Source organism: Anas platyrhynchos, chromosome 2 (genome assembly GCF_047663525.1).
Source record: "Anas platyrhynchos isolate ZD024472 breed Pekin duck chromosome 2, IASCAAS_PekinDuck_T2T, whole genome shotgun sequence".
Taxonomy (NCBI): domain Eukaryota; kingdom Metazoa; phylum Chordata; class Aves; order Anseriformes; family Anatidae; genus Anas; species Anas platyrhynchos.
Window position 1 is genome coordinate 9,656,608 of NC_092588.1, and position 25,512 is coordinate 9,682,119.

General features: G+C 42.2%; 1 long non-coding RNA gene across 4 annotated transcripts in view; it reads left to right on the forward strand.

Moving 5' to 3' along the window:
- Positions 1 to 25,512, forward strand: part of LOC106019000 (uncharacterized) — a 236,403-nt gene that overhangs the window by 74,477 nt on the left and 136,414 nt on the right. The window contains exon 6 of one of the 4 annotated variants that reach the window (XR_011807337.1): positions 5,563 to 5,627. The exons of the other annotated variants lie outside the window; for them this stretch is intronic. This is a non-coding gene — a long non-coding RNA (uncharacterized lncRNA). The remainder of the gene's footprint in view (positions 1 to 5,562; positions 5,628 to 25,512) is intronic. 4 annotated transcript variants of the gene reach the window in all.

Below are 25,512 nucleotides of genomic sequence, written 5' to 3' on the forward strand. Positions count from 1 at the left end.
TGCATGAGCTGAATTAAAAATGTCAGCTATCACGAGGGTTGTTTTTTTAACGGACAGGAACAATTGTGTAACTAGATCCCCGTGCTTATTAAACCTAATTCAGATCAGTGGATATAATTTAAATAGGAATGAATTTGCCTGTTTACTTTTACTATCTCAAAGCTGGGAGTTGGCCCACTTGCAGCAGAGGGACTGCGCCCTGTATACCTGTAAATCACCATTCTTAAAACTATGCAATTCATGCGAAACAGATAAGGTTATCTCGGTATGTGCAGTTTTCCTCCTACTCTGCTGTTTTTCCTATGGAGCACACTCGGTAGTGTCTCTGCTCTGAGGTAATATTTCATTTTCTAAAGCAATTTGTCAGGTCTCTAAGTGTGACTATTCAGCATGTAAATTCGATGCATAATCCTACTGCTGTCATTTTACTCATTTAAACGGACTGAATACAAGGCATATTTTTGTAATCTGCCTGTGCTCTCTCGGGACAGCTTTGCAAATGACATGTTACATTCCCAAGTCTCAGCCAGGCTAAGAGGTTCATTCAGTGCCAATAAAGAGCAGTTATTTCCTAATAAGTATATTAACTGCTCAAAATGCAGTTCTGAAGATCTGAGGAGAAGCTCTGCTGGAGAGAAAGCAAGGGGGAGGGAAGCAGAGTGCCTCTGCTCAGATCATGCGTCCGTCAGGAGGGCTTCCAGCATCTGTATATTTGTTCCTGTGGGGTGACGCAGGGGCCTCATGTTTAGCTGCTCTGTGGTCAAAGGACATACCACCAAGGAGACAAGGAGACAGTGCCCAGGAGTAGAGCAAGCTTGCTGTAAGCTAGCAGCAGCCAGCATTGCCACCAAGAGAAGCAGGTCTGCCTGTTCCTGGCCTGCCTGTAACCACCCCTGAGCTCTTGACTCTGCACATTTTGGGGAGCAGCAAGGAAGGCCAAGATTTAGTGGTTGGCTTAGTGAGCTCAAAGTGGAAGGTTAACCGATCTATGGAGACATTTAGACCATCTGCACAGGCAAAAGCTCCTGCCTGCCTCAGCCCCACAGTGCTGGGAATTTAAGTCCATAAATTAAAGGGCTGCAAATGGAGATCTGTTTTGCACACCCAGTGAAACCCCTGCCCATCTTTGTACCTTCATGCTATCTTGGGCCATTTGGTTCAATTAGTGCTTGCACCTCCTCCAGTGAGTTCCCTTTGCTGTTTCTCCTTTTGCTGTGTGAGGCTGTCAAGTCACGGGCTTACATTTCAAGGAAGGAAAAAAAAAAAAAAAAAAAAACATTATTTTCATAAGGTTCAGAACTGAGCATTGGAACTCACTGCCACAGGATGCTGTAGAGGCCAAAAAAGTAAAGGAGTTTTCTTTAAAAAAGGGTTATGATAACCCATGAAGGAGGAGTATAGTGACATCTATTTAATACAATGATCTCAGGAAGGCCACTATTAGCTAATTGGTAGGAAAGGGATCATTCTGCACATAACCTGTTCTATTCTCTTTCTTAGAGCTTAATCTGCTCCCTCAATCCTCCCCTTAATCTGCCGGGGCTAAAGTTCAGGACAGCAAATGGGGCTGCTGGACTTTTGATCTGATCTAGCACAGCAGTTCCTCTAGTTCATAAACAATATTTTAATAATTTGTGAATGGAATTTAACACGTGGACATGCATCATCACACTTTGAGCATGCATTATCATCTGCAAATGCAGTAGCTTATCTAGCAAGCTGTACGGTCGTGTATTCTCAGGCAAGCACAAGATCTGGGTGTTAGCTTACAAACGTGAAGTTATCCAGTTCTGCACAACACAGATAAGGCCAGCTATGTTAAACTTCCGGTGTATTTACTCCAGCTGGTACTCAGCTTTGGACACCAAAGCTTTAAGAAGAAAGGAGAGCTGTGAAACTTCCTCTCTTCAGTACACAGCTTTAATTACAATCAATTATTTATCCCACAAATGACTATTTGTAACTGAATATCTCCAAGGAATATATGAAGACTGAATTTGCTTTTATTTGCATGGGAATGATTAATTTGCAGTTACTGGATGTGAAGTGATGTGAAAACAAGCAGGATAAGACCTTTTTTATTTCAGGTACATTGGGTCAGAAACAGCAGAGCAAGGGAGGGCTCCTCCTGCCAGTCCTCTGCCTGTCCCACTGGTAGTGCAGGTGCAGGCAATTAAGAGCTTTTATATCAATGTTTTTTGTTGCAAATGCTCCATGAAACAAATCTTAAGTAACAGGAAAAGTTAAACAGAAATAACTACACCCTGCCCTCCAAGGTCTTCTACAATTGATAGGACTAGTGTGGTTGATCCTGTTGCTTTCTTCATGGTCATTTCATGATCATGTGAGATCTTCTCAGACTGAAGCCAGTACCTACAGCTGGCCCACAATGCATGCCATGTGTTAATAAACATGGTCACAGTAAATATTTTGGGTGCTATTATCAGGTAAAAGGGGTTTCTGACACATGAGGAAGGGCTAGCTTGGGGCTGCTTCTGGGGTCCCCTGCACTCCTGGGGGCATGGAGGAGACCTCTTGGGGTGTGCTTCAGACATCTGACTTCAGGTTCATGCAGAGGACCTGTGGGATTTATCAAGAAAGAGTGAGGGAGAGGTACCAGGCCACATTCTTCCACTGTGTGGTTTAGAGGATGCATGCAGCATGGCATCACCCAGCAAACCTGGCCTCAAACGCAGCAGGCAGTGCGAAGCCTGCCTGTCATGACAGATACTTTTAGCAGCAAAACACACAAACAGCTCCCAGATATGTTCTCACAGCCACCTCCGACAAAGACGCGGGAATTTTAATGCTCAAAAGCACTACAGCGGGGCTGTGGCAGCGTGGGGCTCCTGGCCACTAAAACACAGTGAAGTGAGAAGTGGTTTCGTTCAGAAAGGCAGTTTCTGCTTTTCGTTCAGAGTGGGAAGCTTGTGACAGGATCCAGCGAGGTGATGGAGGGAAGTAACCTTTACACGCAGTGGGAAACTGAATTCATTGAAGAAATGCCGCCTCTGTCCCTACCCATCTCCCAGCCCCGTCTTCTGCCTGGGGAGGGAGAGGATCTGTCAGAGAGCAGCCACGCTCTCTTTTTTCTCAATGAAAAGTAGGAAGCTCTCGATGCAAGTCCTGCTTCGCTTCCTCCCTGCTGGCCAGGGCAGAGGACGCTTGCTTGTGGGGGGGCCTGGGGAGAAACCGCTCATTGTAGGGCTTGGCCTTCAGGGCTATCGCTCCTGTCTGCGAGTCATGTGCCTTAATCCTCCCAAGTGGACTGCCCTGCAGTTTAGCATTCCCCGAATTCCTGCCGCCTGCTGACACGGAGCCCATTCAAAAGGCAGGGCCAGCGGCCGGGAGGCTGCAGGAAAGCTTTGCAGTGTGGGGTGGCTGCTGCTCCCCATGTGCTTTGTGCCAGGAATTCCTTTCTATTCGGAGCTGCCCAGGCCAGGGACGGATATAGCTGGGGAGCAGTGGGAGAAAGGGTCTGGAGAGTTGTTGCTCGCACCCCAGGGCTGGAAGCCCACCTGCTTCCAGGGCAGCAGCCTCCAGCACACCCGTGAAAAGTAATTGCACTGATCTGCTGGCTAACGACATTTTTCTGGGAGGATGGGTCTCATAAAGTTTTACAATTCTTGGGGAAAGTGGCTTCTTTTTTTTTTTTTTTTTTTTTTTTTTTTTTTTTATCTCTCAGGAGGGTGAAAGGTTTCATCCCTGTCCTGACCCTGGGTGCTTGGCAAAGTTTCACTTCACTGACCCCGAGCAGGGCTGAAAATGAAGGCTGCTCTTCCCTCATTCATTTTTTGTAAAGTGGAAGCAATAATAATAGTAATTAGAATAATTAATAATAACTATGCTTTCTTTCTCTGTCACACAGAGTGTTTCAGTAGTGGTCAGTACAGCAGGAGCCTGAGCTTTGTGGAGAAGCACTAGAGCTGCCACTGCAATGCAAATGTCACAGGGGTTACTTAGGGATAAAAAAAATCACCGAGGTGTCTGCAGCCTTTGGAAAGAGTGAGAAATTTGCTTGCCCATCTGACCTTGTGAACGCTTAAAGAAACTAGAAGTCCTGAGGATATCAATAAGATGGCTCTGCTAAGTAAGCATTACACTTGTGGGCAAGTGCTGGTGTCCCAGGCAGCAGCAGGATAGCACAGATCACAGTTACATTTTCTCAGCCTGTTATGGTTTCTCATTTTCTAAGAATTTCAGTGACAGGTAGGAATTTGGAAGCTTCTGCATGCTGATAACAATGGCTGTTAGGATTTGACAAGTTTGAAAGACAGGGCTATGTTGTCCCCAAAGATATGCAACACTAACCATCCATGCATCATTTGTGGACGAGTGTTTACATCTTACAACTTTCTGAATCAACTGTCACTTTTTCTTATTCTCCCCTCCTCTCTCTCTTTTTATGAATGAAGTCTGAGGCAAGCCAGACAGAAAGGAAGGCTGCAGAATGTTTTATGGCTTGCATTTCCTTCTGGTGAGGATGTTACATTTGCTGAAGTGAACTTCTGAAAGAGATGTGGAAGGGTTTTCTGGTCAGGGGTAGGGGATATTTCATTCATGCAGGAAGTTGCAAAAGCTGAACAGAAAGTGTATATTCTAGAAGTTTCAATTAAAAAAAAAAAAAAGTAGGCTGGAGGGTAAAATTGCAAAATACCAGCTGAAACTCAGAAAATAAGTTCCGTTCATAGTCCTAGTAAAGTTTAATGTTCATAGTAATAAGCAAATTCCTTTAATTCCAAGATATCAGAATACTTTCCCAGCCACTGTCTTCTACTGTAAAATTTGGAAAATGCTCATTTCTATGGATGTATTTCTGTGACTTACAGCAGCTACCTCCTACATAAGCTGTTGCAGTGCAGAAACTTCAGACTAAACATGGGGAATTCTCTGGAGCAGGGACGGGCAATATGGACATAATAGTACTGGAGTTTGGGTTTAGGGAGTGTAAACACACTGCTGCTGAGCAAGCCACCAATGCAGCAAGAAATGGGAATGTTGCTCTGATGTCCAGAGGGGATGCACAAGCTGATCTGAGTGGGGATTGTGGTTCAAATGCCTTTAATACTCCACATACCAGTGCGTCATGGAGTGGAAGCTGATGTGTTTTAGTTTTGTTCTGCTAAGCAGTCAGGTTTTCCCAGTTGTTTGCTCTAAAACCCCACTGTGAGACCTGCAGCCTCAGCAGACCAGATGCCAGGGGGGTAAGAAGGCAGAGTTGGCACAGGCAGTGAGTTATACCTTACTGAACCACAGGGACTCAGAGTTTCACAGGTTTTAGTGTCAACAAAGGTTCACTGTGGCCATCTAGGCTGACCTTCTGTGTCACATGGGTGAAAGACACTCACTCCAAACTTTCTACACAGGGCTCATAGCTTCTGTTTGAGTGTCTGTGTATTTTTAGAGACACTAATTCAGTCTCAATTTAAAAGAGTTCTAATGAGTTTGCCATGTATCTAGTTAAGGTTATGCATAGACAGAGCTAAAGCCGTGCAAGCCCTTTATGCAGACCAATTACCACCAGTTTAATCCTCTCTTACATCACTGTTCTAAATGGATAAGTTCCAGGTCTAAGCACATGGGAGGAAACAACCGAGTTACTGAAGATGTCCATGATACGAAACCTGGTAAGTGACCATGTGCATGCCTTAAGCTTGACCCAGTGAGAAATGTGTAAGTTTAAACTGTCTCTACAGTGGATTTCATTTTCATTAGGATCTAGGCTATCACAATTTACTTTGCAGCTACATTATGCTAAGGACACATGCACCGTCAGGCACTGGCCATTACTGTGGCTTAGCTGATAATCAGTAGCATGATTAACTGCCTGAATTCACTCAAGCACCCAAGCCCAAAAGGTAGTGGGTGGAAAAAAATCTAAATAGCTATATTGTTATCTCATTTAGTTGTCCCTGGACACATTTTATAAGCTAGAGGAGGCCTTGGATACACTTCAGAAGGCAGCTTACTGCGCTATCTGAAAGCAAACGGAAGCAAAATTTACATTTCTCCAGTGAGAAATGGGACCTCTAACTTAAGCTTTTTCATTAGAGAAAGCAGCCTGTGATCTTCAGAGGTCACAAGTGTTCCCAACAGCAGCTTAGTGTCTCATCCAGTTAAAGAACTCCTCCTGTAGCTTAGCGGCCTCCTGACATCACACGAGGGCACCGCTGCAAGGCCTGTATCTGCTGTGCCCGTGTGATCTCATGCAGTCAGATCCTGGACTGGCACATAAAGTGACAGGTTGACCCAGCAGATGGTTTCATTAGTACTGCACGGGTCATGACAGCAGTGCCCACAGCAGCCCGTAAGCATATTGAGAACCGAGTGCCAGGATAGAGAGGGAAAGCAAAAACAAATTTGGAAAATCATCAGGTTAAAACCTCAGGGAAATGAGTAGGACACAGCTGGAACCTGTATGAAGGACTGGTTGTCTGCTGGTGTGCAAGCCTACCTTTCCAATACCCTGGTGTCCAAGTGGTTGACATAGGCTCTAAGAAGCATTCAAAACTGTGAAATGCACAGAGGTCTCTGCCTTGTGATGCCTTTTCCATCATTCCTAAACACTTAGTGTAGTAGTAGTTTATAAAAGTGGTGCTCATTCAACAGTTTGGTGCCTCTCAGCTGCTTTTCAGCGTAAATGAACTACCATCCCCAGGTTGCAGACCCATGAACCCAGGGCAGAAGGGGGCCAAGATGTTTAATGGTGTATTGTACAGGGCAGGGACTGCTCCTGGCTCTGTCTGTCTCCAGAGAATCCCAGAAATGGTGGGTGGAGAGGAGCTTTGGAGGTCATCTAATCCTTCCTCCCTGAGGGAGCAAGATTATTGTCAAGTGAAGTGCAGAGCCACTGCATAGATGGGAGCGTAGCTCAGGGTATTCCAGAATAGAGCATTTTAATGTCAAAAAACACTGAAAGGGAAAGGAAAATAAAGAAAGGGGAGGGAAACATAGTTTTCCCAGGGAAAAAGGGACTCGAAGTGCAGTTTGACATCTATCATGAAGAAAATATAGTCAACTGAGGAAGGATAGGAAGGAGTAGGACTGGAAAAAAATAATTCATTTTCTGTGTAATTTGGGTGCAAAAATGGAAAGCTTCCATTCTCATGGGGTGAAGGTTGGGGGTTCAGCAGCTATTTGCAGACAGCACTTGGTTGCATTGGAGATGAGCATTTACCCACTGCTGGTTATAATCCTGGCTCTGCCTGCATGCACAGTGAAGCTGACTGGACTCAAAAGTACGGTCTCTGGCAAGGTTTTTGCTCTGCTGAATGTGAATGCTATTGATCTGCTGAGCTTAATTAAACTGTCTGACTATTTCAGCTTGCACGATTTAGATAAGAAAATAACTATTCTTCCCAGACTCAGTCAGAAAGCTAGCTCTCTATTTTATTTGGTTCAAGACTGTCGTTGTTGTGCTGCCCAGTTTGTGATACTGAGCTGTCTCCTCAAATTGAAGGCTGCTCTCCAGCATGGATCAAAATTTTTGTCTTGCTTGCCCTCTAGATGGCAAACTCTCCTTAATTTTGGAACAAGAAAAAGCTGCAGCAGTTGCTGCTGGCTTTTACGGTTTTTAATTTGCAGTGCAACTTCAGTTTGCATTTTTGAATCAGCCAGACACAAAAAGAGCAAATCCCAGCAACAGTAATGGAAGAGGAGGGGAAGGGGGGATCAGTGGTGACATATGCGAGGTTCATAGGGAGATTTCTCATGAGCTGAAATGCGAAATAACAGGCATTGATTTATCATATGTATTTGGGAAGTGCTGCTTATCCCCTGCAGCTGGGTGCTGTGGAGCTTCAGCAGTTGCCCCATTTGGGTGCCTCAGTTGTGGCTGAGGCAAGAATAAACTTGACCTTTTATTTGTTTGTTTATTTGCTTGTTTATTTGTTTGTTTGTTTGTTTATTTACTCATTTACTTATCTTGTTGGTGAGAAGAGCCTCAAGCAAGAAGCCAGACTCCCAATGACTCTGTAAGCAGAAAGTCCTCATGCTTAACCCTTGTTTGGTTGTTCCCTAGAATTACCTAATGTTTGTCTCTAAATCCATTAGTATTTTTCATCTCCCTTCTCCTTGTACATACTTTCTTCCCTCTTTCACAACTACATCACAACCCTGGGACTATTTTTTAACCCCCAGTTATCACCTCCACTCCCAACCCCCACCACCTCTGTCTGCCCTATTCCTATCTCCCGTAAAAATTTGGATCCAAAATGTGGTCAGCACCTGCACAGAACATTGTGACAAAGTCACAAATGACCATCTGCAAACTGCCACTCAATATATTATTGCCCAGAAAATATAGATCTTTTAAGTCTTAAGAAATGGAGAGTTTGGTGGCCCAGGTCTTTGCCTTCCCACCCCCTCTCAGAAGTGCAGGGCCTCAGAAGAGTGTGTGTCCTTCCAGGGTGGGATTTATCTGTTTAAAGTGGTTGTCCACAGTGCAGGCATCTATATCTGAGCTAGTCACCTGGGCTGCCTTTACAATCAGTGAAGAGCTGTCAGGAGAGTTCGGGGAATCTATGGCACTTGATGAAGTGGTCACCCACGTTGGTCAGAATTGCTGTCATTCTTAAATTGTCCATAAAGTGAGCTTGGACACCCTGCTTAGATGGAAAGTCATATATCACAGATAGAATTAGGGAAGTGGAATCTCATTCTTGTGCTTCTGGTCAGCTGAGGTGACATTTTTATTGTATCTATTTCTTGGAATTCAGAATATTTCAGACTTCCTCTTTGTGCAGGAAACAGGAGTCTTTGACATGGCTAGTAAGACTTCCTTCTTACCTTCTCCTTGGAAGGTTTTAGAAGTCAATTCTCAAATACTGTATTAGAGGTAAGTAAAATATGCAAGCTCTCCCTTTTGGAATCCAGGGAAAGAGGGTAAATAGAGTATTATCCAAAGCAGAATTGTGTAAACACCATTTCTTTGTACACTCTTGATTATAAACCTAGTTAGGAACGTGAGGTTTCAGAAAGGAACTAGTTCTTCTTTCATTTTTTGGTATGATGAGGAGGACAAAGAGATCGAGGTGAGTGTCTGTATTCACTATCCTATCTACTATTGAAATATTTTCCTAGGGCAAGTGAAACACCATTTGTCTTTTCTCAATCATCAGTTCTCAGAGTAGAGAAAAAGTGAGTAACTTCCAGTCTATATAAAGTCAACATGACAAATTGTTCCACTCCCCACTGCAGTATTTGCTTGTTTCCTTTAAGATGATATGTTGATATCAAGTGGAAGTGCACATTCCTAAATGAGAACATGTTAACGGGGTAGTAGAAATTTCAGAACTGCACACAACCAGTTGCTCCTCTGTTCATTGCTCATTTGCCATGTTAGTACAGGTCTCTTTATTTTCAAGCAGCTGAGTCAAAGATCTGTTACAGAGCCTGATTTCTTATGATTCATATAACCTAGTTGGAAAACAGTCAATTAATAAAAAATGAAAAATAGTTTCTGCTAACAAGTGTAACCTCAGTATTCTCCAGCTACAAATAACCACATTCAGATCCATAAAGATTTAAATACAGAGCTATGATGGAAAGCAAAGGACTTGTGAATGTGATGGACTGGAGGCCACACTGATGGACCAGAGTGATCCTGTGGCAGGTCCTGCAAATGCAAAAGTTAGGGACAGCACCTGCTTTTCAAAACGTATGTAAAATTACACCAGCTGATGGCATCTGTGCTTTAGCTGTGTGGTCTTGATCATTGGTATGTGACTTTTAGTTGCAAATTGGGCTTAGTTATCAAGTGGATAGTTGTAGAACGCTGGATTTCTATTTTAAATATTTGTTAAAACCGTGACAATCAAGTGCACTCTTGAGATATTAATGAAAGAAATGTAGTTGTGTGAAAGGCTCCAGTGTTAGATCTCACTTTATTACTTATTCTAAGCAGAGACCTCCACCAGAATTACACTAATTACATTATTATGAGCACACTGTAGGAGAGCAATTATTACCCATGGGAAACTATTATTTTTTATTAATTGATATGTACTTAAGAGTTTCAACCACAACTTCATGCCTGTGTCCTAGGGGTTATATCAGTGCAGAAGAAAAAAACCAAAGTCCAAGGGAGAGGGTCTAAGAATGCCTTTGCCAGAGTTTGTCTTAGAGGTGGTTTGTACAGAGGTGGTTTGGAACTTTCCTACTGGGAGATGCTCTTTTAGCAGAACTGAAACTTGCATTAAGGAAAATATAAGTTGTGCATGAAAATGTTGAGTTTTCTTTTGGGAACCTGAAATGGTGGCAGGCTTTCTACTGGTCTGGAAGCATGCTTGGTTTCTCTCTCAGACACCTGACAAGGAAAAAGTCTGTCTTATTTCTGACCTGGGGGCTTAGTGTTGGGGGAAGAGATGGGCTAGATAGTCCCTGGTACGTCAGCTTTCCTAGAAAGTTTAATGGCCTGTACTTCTGCATACCATGAACTCTGGGAATGGGTGGAAAGGGACATTTAGTCCTGTGAATGTTTTGGAGGGTTATTACTGTTGGTTCCATTTGGCATGAATATTTTTTCTGAAACCCTGATGCCCTCTATGGAACAAAAATTTCACTGATGGCCAAATGTACAGTATAAACTTCTTTAGTGTGCCAGTTACTGCTGACTGATAGTGTTATGATGGTTCAAGCAAGATAGCAGGTACATGGTTTAACCATTCATCTCAATTGGTTCATCATATCTCCGGGAACCTGTTTAAATCCAAATTTATTGCTTTCATTGCTATCTCAGGATAAACTCTACCCAAGTTAGTCTTTTGATGCTTTGTAAATGCATACCTCACCACTGGCTGTTTATCTGACATGTCGTATGGAATTAATGGTGTTTATTCCCAGTTGACCAATTTGCATTATTGCCACCTTTACCCGGCTGCAGGATATACTTGAGCTGACCCTCTGCAATTAATCACACCCATCAACACAGCCTGTGCGACCTTCACTCAGTCACATTCACCAGCTGACAGGTATTGATTCCTTATAGGAGGATGTATTTGCAGAAATCTCTGTTAAGAAAAGCAGAAATACAATCTCAGACTGTATTTTGCCTAGATACATGTACCTTGTGAGTATTTGGTTCAATTCTGGATCAAAAAAGGAGATTTCTCATGGACATGGCACTCTCATCTAAGACTAGAAAGCTCTAATTCTTGGACTTATCCACCCAGTTTTATATACTTAATTCAAGTGCCAAACAGAAATATTTTATCACTGAGGCTATTACAGTCTAAGGGAGAGAGATGGCCTTCTCTAGGCCATTTTTTAGCCCACTGAAAATCAAACCAAGGGAGGTACCTTTATCTTTCTACTGACAAGTATTCAGCTCAGAGACAACAATCATAGGCCAAAATGGCCAAAGAAAGGACAGAATATTCCTCAGGGAATCTCCATTGGCATGTTTCCAAATGAAGTCCTAGCTGAAAATTAAGCTTCCCCTGAAAGGTGTAGGGACTCAACGTTCCTGGCAGAGAAGGATCTTGCTTAGGACAGGTTTCAGGTTAGCCATATTCCACTTCAATCCTTTTCCTAAATATAGGATCTAGTAACATTTCAGATGACCTGCCATAACCCAGCTGACCTTCAGTGGCTGGAGAAGGACACAGGTTTCCTTCTGCGTCACATTTAGCAGTGTCATTATATCTCATATAAACAAGGGCATCTTAAATGGCATCAGACACCTACATTTAATTAACCCAAATTTGCTTGGGAGTTATTATATAAATGTCCCTTTTCAAAAGTTTAAGTATCCTTCAGACTGCAGGAGAGATCTTGGTATTCACAAATTTTGGGGTGTGTAAATTGTTTGTGTCTGTCTTACATGTTTGCGGAGTGCTTTGGAGGAGATTCCTCTGCTGTAACATTGAGCACTTGGCTGATCTTTGGGACTCCTCATACAGTCCTTGGGAAAGGTATTTACTGACAGATTCAGCCCTAAGTGGGCTGATTTACCCAAGTTTCAAGGACTGATAAGACTGATCAGAAAAATTGAAAGATATGATTTTTTTTTTTTTTTTTAAATCACAGCCTTGAGGTAATTTTGTTTGATTTGAATTGTTGAAAAATGAGAATAGCCAATATTTAAACCATGTCCTAGCAGTTAGTGGAGAACATGAGGTATCCCTTTCTTATCTTTTCCTTCTTTCTTCTACATTACTTCTTTTCCTTGTAAGATCCTTTTGGCAAGGGAGTGCCACCTTTGCCTAGGTGTCATTGCTGTTAACAGTGCAAAAGACCATCTTTGACTGTTGGAGCAAAATTCAGGGTCTTACTGCTTGTTCCAGTTAACAGGACAAGGCAGGGATAAGCCAGCTTTCTCTTTGCCATAGCGTTATTATACCAACGGAGGATGAGGCCGTTGTTCTTTGGTGGAATGAGTTAGAGATGCTGGGGGTGCTCACAACACTTCAGTTTAGATGCCTGTACTTGCACCCTCCTTGGGAGGATACAGCTTAGAAACATCTGTACAGACAATGGTTAGGCTCCTGCTTGAGAAGTCAGATCTCCTAAAATAGATGCCTAAAATCAGTGGGTTGAATAGCGCCTGCCCCACATAGTATCTCCTCTGACAATCTCTCCTCTTTCTGGGCTAGTACATGCTCCTTCTTTGTAAGCTGTATTTGATATTTTTCTCTGGATAAAATCTGGTGCTTTTCTGCTACATTTTCTATCAGCCTCTTGAAAAACATTTCTCAGTGGAATGCTCACGGCCCGCATATGCTTTCCTTATGGCCATGACTGGAGTGGACGCATGCACTCAGTGGGGGTGGAGGCTGCAATTGTTCTCTTCTCAGGGAGGTTTAGCCCAAACCAGCACACACTACTTCTCTTGAGTACATACCATTGTTTTCCCCAACAAACATGGCTGGGCAACAGTCATTTTTAAGTGACATTGAAACAGCATGTACTAGATTCTCCTTTTATCAGTGGTGGTTTTAGCCCTCCCTCTGCACCCTCATCAACTGCATTGAACTTAGTGGCAGCGTTTTCTGTGAACAAGATCAGATAACAGTTAGTGTATTTAATGCTCTTGCATCTGTGCATAGCCTATCGTTTTTTCCTCCCCCTATTACACTTATTTTCTCAAACACACATTTAAACTGCCTGGCTAAAGTCTAGTGTTAAACAAAAGCTTTGAAACTCCCAATGCAAAATTAAAATAATCAGGCTTGTTGGTTACCTAGAAAAGCAATAATTTATTGTTTACTCTCTTTATCACTAAACCTTATTAATCTTGTTATCACCCAAGTAGGACTGGTAGGTAAAAATTCAGTACAGAATTATTTTGGCAACAGCTGCTTCACTAGCAGGCTTCAGTGAATTAGCAAGGCTATGGGAATTGCTCTACAGTAGTGTTATCCATCAGTGTGTACACACCTGTTTACTGTTAATGGTGGAGTGGGTTTAGCAGAGGCGACAGCTTTTTGGATAGGAGCATGAGGGAAGGCTGTGGGGACACAACCCTGGAAAGATGTTTGGCCACTTTCCAGTGAAGAGAAGAGAAGCCACATCATCCTGTGGAAAAGAGTCATGCAGAGAGAAGAAAAGATGGAGCTGAAAAGACTCTCAATATGCACAAATGTAGGCATTAATTAGTGGGTGGAAACTGCCAGTCAAGAAGTATGAGTTTCCTCTGTAGGTTAGAGAGGGAATCTAAGAGATACTTAGGTTCTGTGTGTGTGTGAAGAATAAACAGGCTCCCAAAGCAGTGTGGTGACATTCCTGTGATTCCTACCCTCACACCCATGTTCACAAGCCCTGCAATGTTTAGGTGCAGTGGTTCTTATGCAGTGTTTCATTCCAGAACTGGTGCATTTCATGGGCTAGACATGCCCGTGGCTTTCCACAGAAACTGGATTAGTCTTGCTTTGATCTAGGTGTCCACAGTATAGAAACACACGTAGGTGTCAGTCACCCTTGGCTTTCTTCATAGTCAATGGAGGGACATAGTCACTTTCAGGACATTGTCCCTCTGAACTATTTCAGGTGTCTACCTCACTGTGAGACGAATTATGCCCAGATGAGCCTATTTCTCTTCATGGATGATAAAGGACATCTAGATGATTAGCTTATGGGTAAACAACTACAAGGAACCCATGGGACTGCTGTCCAGAAAAACAAGCAGAAAAAATGAATCTGATGGCTGCAAGCTATGTGTATTCTCTGCACGGCCACATTCTTCTGGCACTGGAACCCTTTGCATTTTGTTGTGATTAATGCCACATTTTCTGCAAGTAAATTTTGTCCAGGCCATTTGGTGACCTTTGCAGCCCTTCTTTTTCACTTTGGTATGCATTTTTAATCAATTCCCTTTGGTCTTACTGAACTTTCTTTTTGAAAATCTGAGTCTTGAATTGACCTGTTAATATCAAACTTTTTTTCAAAGTCAATTCCATTGCTGCAATAACCTTACTCTGATATCATTGTCACTTATACTACATATAATTTAATGTCTAACTAATCCATCTCCTACACTGTTCATTTTCAGTGTTCTTGTCTTAGTGGCTTGCAGAAGTCCTTATGCTTCTTCCAAATCATACTGTACGTTTCGGGTGTCTTTGGGGCTGCCACATCCAATACTGAGTAAGACTTCAATCTGTCTAATTTCCCTGTAGAAATGTTTGCTTCCAGGAACAGTAGGAAAGACTGTAACTCTTTCCTCTAGTTCTGCCCCTCAAAGGAAGGACCTCAATTACTTGGATCTTACTGGCAGGGTAATGAACGTTAAGTGCTTTTACCATGTCTGATAGCTGCAGTTTCTTTAGTTTTGAGCCCTATGTGATCCTACTGGAAGTGGATAGTAACCTCCATGTGCTATTAAAATTAGACATATGTGACAGAAAGGATCATGGTGATTCAGTCCAGGCCTTGGAATCAGAGGTAAAGAAGGTCCATGAAGCACCCAGTTTGTCCCACTCCTGACAGCACACATCCATGACAATGTCTTAATACTCTCTCATTTATTAAGACCCTTTAGGAGAGCTCTTACAGCCATCAGAACTAACATGCCATAGAAAGTGAGGAGAAGAGCAAGGAAATTAGCAGAAAAAGTCAGGAGCATCAATAAGTTTCTGTATCCTCAAACTAAGATAAAGTATGTGCTAGTGGAAAGACTTAAATAATCCCATTAAGTAGACGGTGGCGCAAGCTAAGAAGAAAAGTAAGAATTTTCAGCAATGTCTTTCAGTATTTTTGTGGGAGGAAACACCTTCCTTATCCCAATTAATAAAATGCAGAGACCGTGAGGCAAAATCTGCAGCAAGCATTATACTATGGACATTTGCAAAGCACTCTGTCTTGGAAGAAAGCAGACAATCTTGAACAATTAGGTTTACATATTCCTGGCTTCATTCTGCCCTGCTTTTGAGACCTGAGCGAGTATCTCTGTGTGGAAGAATCTGCACAGCATAATACATTCTCTGTACCATTTTACATTGTGGTTCACTCAGAGATTTTTTTTTATGAAGCTTTCCCTACACATAACATTGCTGTTTTACATATGAAACAGTGGCCTAGAAGAGAGAAGATTGGCAGTATGCTGCATGCAGAGAGGGTGAATCAGTTCTGTACTCTGTACCTTGTTCTGTATTCATGCTGCTGCTCGGGCAAGAAATCTGTGTTACTGGTTTGGGTGGAATATAGAATGATACTGTCATTCAAAGAATGGTAAAAATGCAATAGATCTTTCAGACACCTCTGTCTTAAAACAAGAATGGCTTTCAGCCATTTACATGGGAAAAACAAAAAACAAAACAAGATGATCATATAAAGGGCACATCTTTAACACATCTATAGTATCATAAATTCTTTAGTGTCTGGTGCAAAATTTTTAATATCAGGTGACAATCTCAAGCTGCCTTCAAGCTGCACACTTTACGTGACACCTTCTGGAACTAGCAACAATCACACACATTGTGATGTATGATTGTGACATGGATTTCTGGAAAAATGGGTAAAACTGTTTGGAATGTGCTCTGGTAGCATTTGTAAACATGTCCCATTGGTTTTACAGTGAAAACTCCCTCTCCTATCACTCAGACTAACTATCTGATCTAACAAGTACTATGAACGTGCCCATTCCAGAAGGTGTCATAAAGGAGGAGGACTCTTTATGTTTTCCATATCCTTTTCCCCCTCCCATGCCTCCATCTCCAATTGCAAAGAGTCTTGATTTGAACATATGGATTTGAAGATATGGAGCTGGATGGGAGATATGGAAAGGGAGAGGCTGAGGCTACTTGGCCCATACAATGGGGATCCAGGAGATATGGAAAAGTACAGATTTCACCTGTTTCATGAAAGATCAGTAGATGTGTGAAAAACATAAGGTATGAAATCACTAAGTGAGTAATGCATGCAATTTGGGATACTGAAAATGCTTCGTAATATAAAGGGAGGGTTAATAACACTTCAGCTGAAAAATCAGACATCCGTCTAGTCCAGCTCCCTTGTAGTCAGTGGAGAGCTGGTCGGTAACATTAGCAGAGTTTAGGGTGCAGTATAGCCTGTAGTACAAAACACTGATATTTGGCCAAATGTATTTCATCTGGCCTCACTCATGTAAAACTGCATAATTATGTGATGCCTTAGGCTTTTATCATTAGACAGCAAGCCAAATAGTGTCCTCACTGTATAACCAATTTATAAATGTTTGTTTCCTGCATTGTGAATGGCACCTTCATGTGTCGTTCACCAAACCCAATGACTTCAATGTTATTCAATTAGTAATGAAGAAGCATGAAACATTAAAGACTGGGGACTTTGGTGACTTTATGCACCAATGTTTGGCACTTCATCAGCAAGCAAACATGGGTTTCCTATGGGCATAGTTATACACTGGTGGGGGCAGAACCAAAGTCAACAAACATCTTAATTACTTTAGGTACCATATCCGCAGGTATCACATTACAGACCATGTACTTCAGAGAAAGCCACAGCTTAGCTGCAAGGATACCAGAGCCTTTGCATCAAGAAAGGTCAGAAGTCAGAGGAAATGCCAATATAAGCAATAGTCACAGTAAAGGAGCTTAATAAAGCCCTCACCTTCTTGTTTACCCTTGATTTCTCATTTATTGTGTAATAGAGGAAAACCTAAATGCATAACGGCACAAGAAGCAGCTGGACTATGTTTGCTCAAGAAGGGGACTCAGCTGACAATGTTGACAGGAACTGGGTTAATCAAACCACACTGGTTTTCTGCTCATCAATGCCCAGAGGCCATGCATGCAGGAGCTGGAATTAAGTCCTCACATTTGCACTGACGGATAGGATGCCTTTAACAACTCCACAGCAGAAGGGAAAATTTGCCACTGATGTTGAGAATGTAAATAAAGTAAATGGATGAGACTGATGCAATTGCATGCCTGGTCTGTGTACACAGTTGCTTGAATTGGATGTGAATACCAGATAATGGCAGATATCACTGGACAACCTGTACCAGGTTATCTTCCCACCTTCCCATTGCCAGTTTGGCCTGACTCTCGTCACAGGTATGCTGATATAATCTTTCTGTCTTAACTCACATCTCAGAAAACTGCAGTTACAAGTCCCAGATATGTTGAGGTGGACATTTAAGTAGATGTGGTCAAGACACCATTATTGTATTGTGGCATGAGATGGTTGGTGGTATGAGGTGGCTGGACCCTTTGCAGCCTGGTCAGCCCCAGCCCCAGGCATTGGGCACCTCCATGGGGACAGTGATTAACTGAGGCCAGGCCAGGCCAGAATGTGGGCCTCTGGTTGGGCCTGGCTTGGTGGGGTCCATGACGGTGAACAGCTGGAGACCTCATGTTCTGTAGAATTGTTGGGGCAGGAACTGATGGTCCATGGGGGTCTGAAATAGTGACCTGTGGGCAGGTTGGGGCAGTTGAGGCAGGCACAGTAAAGGCTGTGTGTACACTTCAGGCTGTGGCAACTCCTCAGGAAGAACTTTTCTGTGTAGGTGACTGGGTACTGACACAGGTTGCCCAGAAAGGTTGTGGAGTCTGTGCTTGGAGCTATTCAGAAGCTTCCAGGATGTGGTCCTTGACAACAGGCTCTGGGTGTCCCTGGCTTGAGCAGGGATTGGGCTGGATGACCTCCAGAAGGTCCTTCCAACCTCAGCCATTCGGTGACTCTGAGATTCCTACTAATCTCATTTTCTGCCTGGGGTCCTGGTGGATCGGTGCATGGCAGAACCTTCTCTCTTTGTACCAAGATCAAATTTCCCTGAGTAACCTCAGACCTCACCTTGACCTTTGTTCTGGACCTTGTCTACATATTATCTGGTCTAATTGGTGGCCTTCAGCTTCTGCCACCCCCAACCATGTGAATATGCCAATGCAACATGTGACTATGCATTCTATTTCCTTTCTGCTTAACATGCTACGACTGGTCATTACCAAGGCGTGTGTCTGAATTACCAAAACTTTAAAGGGGTCCCATCACTGTGGTGCAGCTTTGTGGTGCAGATCTAAGGTAATATACAACCCCAAGTGATTTTTTTTTTTTTTTTTTCTGGATACTCAAGCTTAATCTTTGTCTCTTTTGTTGTCTCATTGTTGATTCTTATTTTCTCAATTTCTTGTGTCTTCACTTCTAGAGGGAACCCTAGGGGAGCTGCTGGGATGGAACATGCATGACATACCCTTACTGAAACCAACAGCTCGGTTGCCTGGTGAAGGGTGGTGCAGTCTCCATTGATTATTTGTGTGGTATAGGGCAAGTTTCTTAGACATTCAAACCTCCTGGAGACCTGGCTGACTGTCTGTGGCTCAGACTGCCTATGCACAGCCTAGCCTTCATGCCTACTCATGCCTCCAAGTTTCAGGGAGTGCTGAGTGAGTCACCTTCCCGCTGTACTGGGCTTAGTGAAGAGCAGAGCCAATGGAGAGCAGTGATAGCCACATTTAATGTAGGTGCTCCAAGTAAGTGATCTGAATATAATGTCTTGTGGTCTGTGAGGTGCTCAGAGGCTGCACTGACTGATTTCAAATGCTCAGCATTTACCAAAAGCATTGCAACATTTATCTGGGTTAAATGGTTAACTCCAATAATAAAATCACCCATTTAGCTATGGGATCATTTCAAATAGCCTGTTATATAGTAAATCATACACCTGCTCTCAAGTCAGTACTAGTTGCCTACATTTTGTTCTCTTTTACTACACCTCACTGGCTTAAGCAGATTCATCCCAGTAATTACATTTTTCCTGATATACGATCTGACTTTTCATTATTACCCCAAAGTAAGTTTGCATTCAGACTGAATGCAGAATTAGATCCTCAGTCTTACAACAGTAGATAGTGCCTGTTTATCAATATCTCATAGAAGTTAAAGTTGTGGATTATTTATGAGCTGCTAAATGTAGTCATTCAACAATTAGTCTGGATTTCAGTACCTGGGAGGTGGGTGCTTGCTAGTCATGCCTGACATGGAAAAACATGAATGGGTAAAATGACTCTTCTTCCACATTTACAAAAGGTTTAAAAAATTGCAAAAGCTGCTGCCAGGTCACCTGTAACAAGTTTCAATTCCCAGAAGCATGTGGGAGAATTTTCAAAGTCAAAAATCAATGGCTATGAAATTACACATTAGTCTAGGGGAGTGTACTTCGCCTGTTTTCACGGCTAACATTCATCTTCCTATAGTAATAGTGGTGCAGACAATTTGCCAAGGTAAAGTTGATCTATAAGTGTTTTAATTAAAGTTCTGACAGCAAATTGAAATCTTATTTTACTTGCAGGACAGACAGAATTCATTTCCCTCTCATCTGAGAACTTATGCTTGGAGGAGGACAACAGGATTGGCACAGGTTTGAGAGGAACATCAGGAAAACGCACATGCTTATCAAGCTCTAAGTTAATCATAGAATCATAGAATCATAGAATATCCTGAGTTGGAAGGGACCCTTAAGGATCATCAAGTCCAACTCTTGACACCGCACAGGTCTACCCAAAAGTTCAGACCATGTGACTAAGCGCACAGTCCAATCTCTTCTTAAATTCAGTGAGGCTCGGTGCAGTGACCACTTCCCTGGGGAGCCTGTTCCAGTGTGCAACCACCCTCTCTGTGAAGAAATGCTGCTATGTCTTTTTTCCTGCTCTGAAGGTGAGGGGCTGTAAGAAGTGGGTTGTTCTTGTGGCTTGGAAACTCCTTGGACATCAAGACTAATTAGCACTAATCAGTCTTTGGGCACTTCGAAGCTGGTTTGTAAGGTGGTGTGGATGTTTTCCTAGCTAATACATGGGCAAGAGGTGAGGAATGCAGTCCACTCTGAGGCAGGTTTAGAGGCTTGACAGAGAAAGAAGATATCAGAAAGACCAGAACATCACACCTGCTCTCACCTAACTCCTTCCCTCACAGCAGAGGAAGGTGGCAGCAGAAAGGAAGGAGAGGATTATCATGGAGCTTTGGAAGGGCGGCAGACACGGCTCAAGGAAATGCTCAGAAATGATGAGGAAACAGTGGCAAGTGTTTATTGCAATTTTTATTGATTTCTATGGCCTTGGTAAGATGTTTAAGAAAAAGTATGATGCTGAGCAAGCTTAAGAAAAAAGAAAATTAGGTAGGAAAATTTTATGCAGTGGAAAAGAAAAGTTATACTTTTGAGACACAAAGAGAGACCCCACTGGTCTTGGAGCAGCAGCAGCATCCCTGTCAGAGTTGTGTGCCAGGTTGTTGGGGATGAGGCTTCCTGGGCACATGCAGAGCAATGCAACAGGATGGAGCAAATCCCTAGCAGCACTAATAACTGCTGATGTACTTGTCCCCGAGGGCTATCACCCTCCTAACTGCTGAAAATAGGCTGTGTGTATTGTAGGGTTGTATATGCAGGGACAGCAAGGTGTGGGAGAAATTGGTCCTGGCTGTGTCAGTCACTCTGTCACCCTGGAGTATGGTGTGTGCACTGTCAGCTGGGACAGAGAAACAGGTTGGGGACCAGTAGAGGAGAGCCATGGTGACCTGCTGTAAGGACAGGGCACAGAATTTTATCATCCAGAATTGTTTAGGTGATGCTGATGTCCAGAGGAACTGCAGTTTCTTCTGCCAAGATGAACGTTGTCTTCACTCATGAGAAATCCTTTACTATGTGTGTGAATTTAGAAATCTCACTTTTTACTTTAAAAAAAAAAAAATATGTGCTGGAAGGACCTGTCTCTTTCTGCTGATGGCAGAGGGGATCTATAAGGCAATGTTAACAAACTGAAGAGCTTGGATTCCTCAGGAAAAAAATAAAATAAAATAATTCACCGAGGCTTTCCAGACATAAAGAGGAAAATTTGATTTAATTCCCAAGAGTTCAGCAAGAGAAATAAGTGATCTGGAGTATAATGGCCTCATACCTCACCAGCTGAACTTCCACTGGGAGCAGCTGAGATAACTCAACTATCTGTGTCCCCAGTTATTCCTGTGCAAAATCTGGTTTAAAGGATCATGAAGCAGAAGTTTCCACTGAGATAGATGTTAATATTTGATTATGCTTTGATTTGAGAAGCAACTTGAGAATCAACAAACTATAAGGTCATACACCTTTACCTTCAAACCCACCCTCAGCAAGCTTTATATATATATAGTCTCTAGTTGGGGCAGAAAAAAATCTAGAAAACCACCGAAGCGCATGCTTAATTTTCACAAAGTGTGAGACCGTGGAAAAGATCCATGCCTCTTTGTTGTGGGTTAACCACTAAGTCTGTCAGCTCCTTTTGGGACTCACATAGCGGCTTGGTTTTGTAATTATTTATAGAACATTAATTTTCAGTCAGGAAAGAACTAATTGTTTACCATTAGCATAACACTCAATTTGAAATAATTAAGGAGAACTCTGTTTTTCACTAATCTTAATCTAAGTCTGAAATGTATCCCCAAAGTCCATTAAAAACAAAGCAAAACCCACTGTTAATTAGCGATTTACTCTGTTACAATAGCTGGGAGTTCTAACACATTCAAATAAGAACTAGACAACATTATAAAATAAATCTCCCAGTTTGTCACATTTGAGAGTTACTAATAAAGAGGGTAATTCAGCATTATAAAAGTGCTTACTTTGTCTGGGAAGCTTGATAGCATGTCAGTATTACATAATTCGCATGATGGGGGATCAGATGAGAGATATAAATTGTTTGGTTGGGGAAATTAACTGAGAATTGATTCTCTCTGTTTTAATTTAACATCAGAATGCTAGAAAACTCCTAAAAGCAGATGGGCTATTGATCCAACAAGAGGATAATCAGTGCATCAAAGCAGGAGGACGAGAAATGGGAACTCTTGAGGCTCTTCAGTGGCTGCTGTCTCAGACAGAGAAATCTTATTCACAGTGAGTCCTGGGAGGAGGGAGCTGGAATGGGAGAGAGGCTGCTTGGAGACAAACACTTACCCCTGCATGTGAAGCTGAAAAATTATGTCTAGCAGGGGAGGAAATGTAAAATCAAAGAGGGAAAATCTTGAATTATAAGAGGATGGGTGAAGTAAAGACCTTGCAATAACTCACTGAGGATCCATAATCCATCAATGTCTGTCCTGTCTGCAAGGCACTAATTGTCATGTTCATGAAAGGAGTTTGAGAGTCCTGAGGGGATGGGGGGCTCAAAAGATGCTGTGTCTTCTGCTACACGAGGTCCAAACACCAATGTGAGCTTCCATGACTATTTATTTCTCTGTGAAGTTTCTGAAGAAATAGAAATAATTAATGACTGACTGTGTCTCTTTGGCTCAGGGAGCAGACCATTTCTGTGTCCATGTTAACCACACATAAATGATGTTGTCTGATGGGAAGCCTGCATTATGGACAGAGTCAGGACGTCCTGACTCTTGGCGTGACTGTTATATGCAGTGTCTTAAAAGCAGCACAGGAGCATCACTGAGGAGGAGGATAGGGAGGAAAGGGATAAAATTCTTATGTTCAGCCAGCAGTACTTAACGCAGATCCTGGAGGGGATCCAAGAGAACTTAAGGCAATATTTATGTTTCCTTCATCTAGGTTGTCTTCCTGACACAGCATATCACTAGTGAAATTTGGATGACCCATAAGGGTCTTTGCTTTTTGCACACCCTTGTAACCCCACTCTCAGTACAGCATTTGAGAAACAGTTGAGTAAGACATCACCCCTTTACCAGTTGATGCATCCTACTGTGGGGTGTCTGTGGACACAGAGCAGGACTATGTGTGGTCTGATGAGCAATGCACCAGAATGGGAATGGTCTATGAACTATAAACTTTCTCAGTGCCTCTAAGCAAATGACTGTCTCTTTCTATCTATTTATGTAGGATGATAATTGTTTTTCCCTCACTTCTCATGCAGCTGTTTTGTTTGGAAATCTGTCTAGGAAGACATTTTCTTTTACTGTGTATCATAGAGACATAAAATCTTTTAGGTTGGAAAAGACTTCTAAGATCATAAAATCCAACTGTTTACATCTTACACAAGAAAGGGTGTTGTTACTTCATTGTTTCTCAAGTGGGATGTCAGTGCCATTCCACACATCACCAGGGATCCTGCAAATCATGGTCTGCTGAAGGTTTTGCATCATACCTGATAGCTCCCTGTGGACATTCTGGATGCTTTAGGGCACCTCAGAGTCAGTTCTGCCCTGTTTGTTATGGTGGATCCACAGCAGTCATTAATTCACTTATTTGTGTTTCTAAACACTTATGAGGCACAAATAGTAGAAAGAAGTTACATCAGGAACAGACATTTTTCATGACGTTGAACTTATTCCAAGATATTTACTGATTTACTGATGCTTTTCTACAGCTTCCACTGGGTTTCAGTAAATCCCAAAGTTTTATTCATCATAGACTTTATTTTAATAGTGTTGGATTCACAAGGCTGTTAACCCATGCCCTGGCACTGGTGTTACTTCTGGTCAGATACTTCTGACCAGAATGCCCTTGGAATTAATGCCACAGGTTGCTTTCAGCACAATGACATAAAGAAGACAGCAGAATATTTTTAGTCCTTTTGGGTTCTGGAGCATCTCAGCCCCTGTGAGACACAGTACTTGTGCCATTGGCATCAGTTTTTTCTCTCCCTGCATCAGATACCCCAAGGTCAAACACATGACCAGCAAGTGCTCTCCTGACCACAAAATTCTGTGTTTGAGCCAGGCAGCCATAAGCCAAGTACAAATCGTCCCAATTAGTTGCTGCTCTGACATTGCTGGTTCACAAATGGATATGTAAAGAACAAGTGGACATGGTTGGAGATGCTCCCTGTAATTTTGAGGTTTGCCCCTTTCTATGGCCATTCAGTTTGTGGTATCAGTCATAAGAGGAAGCAATTTCTTATCACAGGGACTCTGGAAAAAGAAACCAAAATTCACTGCCCTTCATGGGCCAAGCTAAATATTTCTGCCAGAGAGACATCAAATAAGCCTCTTCTATATTGCTTTTTATCTGGCAAGATTGAAATTGGTTGTGTAGAAACCAAAATAATTTTGCTGAACTCTTGTGGACTTGGATCTACAAGTGAACCATCAACAGAGAGGGATTCACAGAGGAAAAGTTTGGAAAAGATGTTTTGTTTCATCATTTTGTTCTGTAAAAGTCTCATAATATTTTAATGTTTTTTAGAAGTTTCACATCCACGTTTTGTGACAAGCAGAGCTTGTTCTTTCACTTATACTAAAAATGTCAGTTCCATTTTGAGACGGCAGGGACAACTTTAGTGTTATAGAATCTGAGGAACCTGAAAGCAGAAAAATCTCTACCTTTAATTCTCCAAACTTAAAAAAAAAAAAGTCTTTAGATTTTAACAGGGTTTAAAATTGAAATGGCTTTGAAGTAAGATGGTAATGCTATGAAGTAGCAAGTAGACTGCGAACCTCTTCCTTCTGCTGCTCACTGGAAGCTATCTCAGGCAGCTTGATAGTCACTGTTGCTGTATTACATGACTGACTCTTCCCTTGCAAAGTATGAACAACGTGGGTGCTGATCTTTGTTCTGAAGCCTCCACTAGCTGGCAGGGAGATGCTCTTCAGAGGACATAGAAAAGTTTATGGTCCAAAGTAATTAAGGTGGAAGGTACTTGTTACTCTTTCAGTTTTAAAGATAGTGAAGCCAAAGGACACTGGAAAAATAACCAGTGACAGTGACAGGTTTCAAAACCACACTACATGTATTCACCTGCTCATTCATGATTGTATTTACATGTCCCTACCACAATTAGTAGTTATCAAGTTAATTTGCATCCTGCATCCTAATTGTCAATTAAAATTTTTTGAAGAAGTTGAAACTTCAATATTGATTTTAAATCAAAGAGCTTTTTCTGAGGGAAAAAAAAAAAAAAAAAAGAAAAAGAAAAGTACAGCGTGCTTCACCAGGAAATTATTTAGGCTCCTGCAGGGTGTTAATCCAAGCAGACTAGACAGGCAAATAAATTATTATCCCCTCCTTATTAATGGAGATTTGAGGGATTAAGCCTGAGTTTCACAGAAGCAGGTATGACCTTGAAAGAACTACACCCAAATAATCTAAAGCCCTGCTAAGTGCCATTGGCTACCAATATTATTCCTTTTGTCTTAATAATCTGAAAC